The following is a 6,341-nucleotide window of genomic DNA, read 5'->3' on the forward strand; positions in this document are numbered from 1 at the left end:
GTGATGGCAAACTTGGTGTTCTGTATGGTAAAATGAAGCTGGGTCCCTCCTTGATATTATGCAGAAAGGTGATTTCTTGGTTAATAAACTGTGATTTGAAGAAATGACACAGTTAATGTTTAAAATGAAAGAAATGCCTTGTGACATAGAGGTTGGAAAAGATTAGGCAAGATTGCAATAGTGTCAAATATGAACTTATAATTTATGGATTAGATTATATTAAGTCAAAGATTTCTAGTCAATGAAGAAAGCTATAGACTGTTAAAAGATGAGTGACAAATATCTAAATTCCATAAATACCATAAGAGATTAATATTTAGAATAAACAAGGAATTCTTGGAAAATCTATACAAGAATTTCAGGAAGCCTAATAGAAGTATGAATAGGCAGTTCGTACACATGAAAGAATGCTAAATAGCTAACAATTACATGAAGAAATGCTCAGTTATATTTGAAATTGGAAAAATATAAAATAAAGCATTGTGATACTACACATTCATCAGCATGGCAAAATTTTGAAAGTCAGGTAATATTAAAGTGTTTGTGATTATGTGGGTGTACCAGTTATACAAGTAGGTCTATCTATTCCTCTTAACAAAATAAAATAATTCATATGTAACTTATTTCTACTTCAGATTCTCATCAAGAGTCCTATGTTTGTGTGCCTATCTCTGGCGAGAGCTTCAGAATCTTTAGTTATCATTGGAACATCTGCAGTTTTGCCCGTATATATAGAAAGTCAGTTTATGTTAACACTCAGTGAAGCAACTACACTTTCAAGTAGGTGTTTCTGCTCATTGTACTCATAGTGAAATTTTTATGTAAAGTTTTCTCTTATGTATTTATGGAAATATTTCAAATAGGCAGAAAGTAGGAGTGGTGGTATTTGCTCAAATTTTAAATACCTAAATATTGTTCACTCAAATTTTAAAAATATGAGCACTTTGCCATCATTGCATCAATAGTTTAAAATACGTAAAATCTTTAAGACGTCTGCACCTGTCCCTTATCCCGTTTCTCTTTCTCTCTCCCCATGGGTAACAACTCCTCTAAAGCTTCTTTATATATTTTTACTTATGTGCCTATGTACATACGATTTCTAAAGTTCATCATTTTGTGTACTCTTGCATTAGTTTTGTGTGAAATTATGTTCATCAGATTCATGTTGCTCTCTATTTAGCGCATTTTAACAGTGCTGTGGAACTCTATGAATATACTACTGTGTATTTATCCATTATAATATTAATGGACATGAAGTTGCCTCTAACTTTCTCACCTTTCCAGACAATGCAGTAACAAATAGATTTGCACATATCTACTTGTACACGTTTGTAAAATTGATCTGTGTTTGGACATTGAAGGGGAATTGCTTTTGTGTACATTAGTTTTACTACATATTGAGAAATTGGCTCTCCAAAAGAAGTTACAAATGAAATTAATTGTTTTAAAATTCTACCATTAATGGGAAGGTGGTAGATGTGATCATTTATTATTATGCTGTAAAAAGTCAAGGATGTGTGTGGTAACTTTGAGCTAACCAGTAAAAGAACAGTAAAAAGAGTAGTGAAAGAGTGTGTTAATTTGAAATTTTGATTAATAATTTTAAAAAACGAGAGAAGGAACATAAAATATGTGGGCCAAATAAACAAATGTTAAGATGTGCAAAAACATTTACTGTCAGCCTTTTATTGAATAGATTTTGTGATAGAGGGCACACCATTGTGAGACTGGAAATAGTCCAAAAGCCAGAAACATGAGTTTCAAGGGCCATAATGATGGATTTTTTTCCATGAGCATATCGCACTGTTTACCGCTCTGATAAATCTGATGAACAGATATGGGGGCTAAATTCATTTAACTTGTTTCATATAGTATTTAATTGTGGCTAATATCAATAAGACTCTAAACAACAAGATAAAGCCACCAGCAGTATTGGCTTCAATCCTGCTGGCTAAGTCCTGGACCCAGCCAGCTGAACAAATTTCTTGGCCCTTAGGGTCTACCTTAAGAATAATGTCATTCTCCTTAAGTTTCTGTATTGACCTTTCCTCTTAGCCTGAGATGGTTAATCCAAGTATAAAAGAATGCATTGGCAATTGCATATATTCTACCCTGGCCTGCAAGGGTGAAGTTTTGGGCAGTTCTGTCGTCCACAGCAATGCTGATCAGTGACTGAGGCTGACCAGAATGCTTTCCACAGATGAGCTGGTGTCATTTATTATTTCAGGTAAAAACAGGGACAAATTTTGTACCACATTTTCTAATTGGGTTACTCTCAGAGTAATAGAGATATCTGCCCTTAGGGTGCATGTAAATAACGTGTCAGTAATCCCTCTGGAAATCTCCCCTTAGTAACCAAGAGTAACTTCATTTAAGAGATTTCTAGTCTTCTGAGGGCTGTGTGATCCACTGATGGTGTTTCTTTAAAGATTTGAAGATCTCTTAAGACCACCCCTGTGGCTTTAATATACCACTTCCAATTCATAAGTAAGGCTTGCCAAATGGTTAGTTGTGAATCTATTTTGGTTCATCTTAAATGAGAATATCAGTTCACAAAATCACAAAGTCTCTGCAGGACGGGGCTTTGCTTCTGACAAGAGGTCAGTAGTAAGCTAAGAGTTGCTTTTCAGATATAGCTGTTTCTGGGAGTCAGTGAGTCCTGTACAACTGAGGATGCTTCTGAGCAGAAGTTGCCTTCTTTTTCCAAAGACTCTGGCACAAAAAATCATCAGTCATGGAGGCTTGTAGCTCAAATAGGTCATTAGGTTTGTGGTACCTCAGAGTAGGGAGCATACCACAGCATGCTGATTAACTTCCAGTGTAGGTCTGTGGGTTATACTCACTGTAGGTTACCTGATACAAAAGACCAAAGAGAATGCCCAAATGTGTCATCTGCTGTTTCCAATACTCAAGAAGCCAAAGAGATGCTAGGCTGGATTTCGGATGAGGGGAAGGGAGACAATTCTCCCTTAACTTCCAGAGTGATAGACCATTATGAATCTGTCTGCACAGTCCTCCCAAAACTTGACAAGCAGTCTTTTTTTGTTAGGCTTCATGAGTCAACTTTGCTAACGATGGTGTGATAACACCACTGAGTCTTAGGCTTCTGATCCCATGGCTAACTGAATATTATCTATCATTGAAAGCTTTGGGCATCATAGGGTAGTGGTACTCACAGTAAATCCTGACCTGCTCCCTTGTAGTAAATGAAAGAGGAATTTAGGTACCCCTGAGGGAGTGCTGCCGAAGTATGTATGTAGGTCTATTTCTACATGCTGTTCTGTTCCATTAGTTTATTTTTGTATCCTTGCATCAACATTACACTGTCTTAATTGCTATATACTTATTGTGAACATTTGTATCAATCTTTGTGGTAAGTCCATCTTTGAGATTATCTTTGTCATTCTTAGCCCTTTGTATTTCCAGGTGATTAAAATTGCCTAGTCATTATCCATAAAAGATATTCGGAGATTTTGATTGGAATGCCTTTCAGTTGATTTGGGAGCATTGCTATACTTACCACATTGTCTCTTGATTAATTAGCGAAGTATAATTCCTTCATTGATTTAAATCTTTGTTTCTTCCAATAATATTTCATAATTTTTATTTTCAGAGTGGAGGTCTTATACCTCCTTCATTAGTTTCATTCCTAGATAACTGATGTTTTTGATGTTTAGTATAGCATTGTATAATATAGCATCTTTTCACGTGCCTATTGGTCATCTCTGTCTTCTTTGGAGAAATATATGTTTAGCTCTTCTGCCCATTTTTGATTGGGTTGTTTTTTGTTATTGTTGTTATTGAGTTGCATGAGCTACTTGTATATTGTAGAAATTAAGCACTTGCCAGGTGCATCATTTGCACATATTTTCTTCTATTCAGTAGGTTATCTTTTCATTTTGTTTATAGTTTCATTCCCTCACTGTGCAAAAACTCATAAGTTTAACTATTTTTTTTTCTTTTTGCTTTTATTTCTATTGCTTTGGCAGACTGACCTAGGAGAACATTGCTAAGATTTATGTCAGAGAATGTTTTGCCTGTATTCTCTTATGAGATTTATGGTGTCTTGTCTTATGTTGAAGTCTTTAAGCCATTTTAAGTTTATTTTTGAATATGGTGTGAGGGAGTGTCATAACTTCATTGATATACATGCAGCTGTCCAGCTTTCCCAACAGCACCGGCAAAGAGACCATCTTCTCTCCACTGTATTTTGCCTTTGTTGAAGATGAATTGATCATAGGAGTGTGGGTTTATTTCTAGGGTCTCTGTTCTGTTCCATTGATCCATATGTCTGTTTTGTGCCAATAACACACTGTTTTGATTACTGTAGCTTTAGTATTGTCTGAAGTCTGGGAGGGTTATGCCTCCAGTTTCATTCTTTTTCTGCAGTACTGCTTTGTCATTTATGGGTCTTTTGTGATTCCATATAAATTTTAGATTATTTGTTCTAGTTCTGTGAAAAATGTTGTAGGTAATTTGATAGAGAGCCCATTAAATGTATAGCTTGCTTTGAGTACTATGGCCATCTTAACAATATTAATTCTTCCAGTCCAAGAGCATAGGCTATCTTTCCATTTCTTTAAATCATCTTTAATTGCCTTTATCAATGTTTTGTAGCTCTCAGCATATAAATCTTTAACCTCCTTGGTAAGGGTTATTCCTAAGTTTTTCAGTTTTTTGGATATCATTTTCAGAGATTTTTTTTAACTTCTATTTTTTGATATTTCATTGTTAGTGTAAAGAAATGTAACAGAGTTTTGTATGTTAATCTTGCTACCTAGCTGAATTCTTTTATTAGCTCTAGGGGTTTTTGTGTGAAGTCTTTAGGGTTTTCTATATATAGTATCATGCCATCCTCATATAGTGACGGTTTTACCTCTTCCTTTCCAATTTGGATCCCTTTGATTTCTTTTTCTTGTCTGAATCCCATGGCTAGGACTTCCAATATTATGTTGAATAGAAGTGGTGAGAGTGGGCATCCTTGTTTTGTTCCAGATTTCAGTGGAGAAGTGGGAAGGCTTTTAGCTTTCCTCCAGTAAGTATGATGTTAGGTGTGGGTTTGTCATAAACAGCTTTTATTACGTTGAGATATGTTCCCTCTATGCCTACTTTGATAAGAGTTTTTAATCATGAATCGATGTTGAATTTTATCAAATGCTTTTTCTGCATCTGTTGAGATAATTATGTGGGTTTTGTCTTTTCTTTTGTTGGTGTTGTGTATTTTCTCAAGTGACAATGTCTGGGTGCTTTAGAATTGAAGAGAACTATTCCACAAAACCTCAAGTGTTGATCAGGACAAAGGAGAACACATCTACACTTGGTGGCAACAGTTTACTTTAAAAAGGAAGATTTATCAATGGATTAAGTCCTAGAATTCATATGATAATACATCTTAGGGACTCTAAAGTCACATTGCAAAAGTTTTCATTTCAGCCTTGCCACTCATCTGTATGATCTCAAACAAATCACTGAACCTCAGAAGCCACAAAGTCTTCACTGTAAAAGGGAAATACTACTACCAGCCTCATAATATGGGTTTGAAAATTAAAAGAGATAATGCTTATAAGGTGCTCAGTTTAGTGGATACTCCAAAAATTTTTCATTTTCTTCTTAGCCCTGGCTGCATGAAGACTGTCACACTAAGGACACGGTATACCACAGCAGCCCTATGCTGTTATTTTGTTCTAACTTGGGGGAGGCAGGAGAACACAGGTATGAAAGAATTTCAAGGTAACAATTTTACTTAAATCCATGAACATCAACACCCTTTTACTGAGGCAGTAACAAAAGTGTTAGGAATATATTTATCAAAGAAATACTATCACTCAGAGCTTCCTAACTAATGCGCTGTGACACCACGGGCATGTATATGCCGAGACACAGGTCTCTTGGCCCTCAGAGTTTGTGGGGAAGGGCTGGGGTGAATCAAGCTCTCAATGACTTAGAGCTTTTCCTGATTACTCCAGATAGAAATATCATTTTCTATCTATGCAATGTCATGAAAAGGGTAGGGAAGTTACTGCTATAACTAACCACAAAATATATACAGTATATTTAAATCTGTATGTAGAGAGTTCTGTTGCTTACATGATGCTATTATCCAGAGAGTGTCTTATAATCACAAGATTATTAGGACAATGATTAGCAAGAGAAGCAAAGGGAGGCCAGGGATGCCAGGTCTGAAAAGTCATAAAGGCTTCTGAACAGATTAAAAGAAAATATATGTGTGTGTCTCCACATTGTCTTCCTTAGCACCATTCATTAAATAGTTTCTCCAGTGAGAGAACAGGGTTGTATCACCATTCAGTCAAGTAAAACTTTAAATATATAGGCAAATTCAT

Source organism: Camelus bactrianus, chromosome 35 (assembly GCF_048773025.1).
Source record: "Camelus bactrianus isolate YW-2024 breed Bactrian camel chromosome 35, ASM4877302v1, whole genome shotgun sequence".
NCBI classification, from domain to species: Eukaryota; Metazoa; Chordata; class Mammalia; order Artiodactyla; family Camelidae; genus Camelus; species Camelus bactrianus.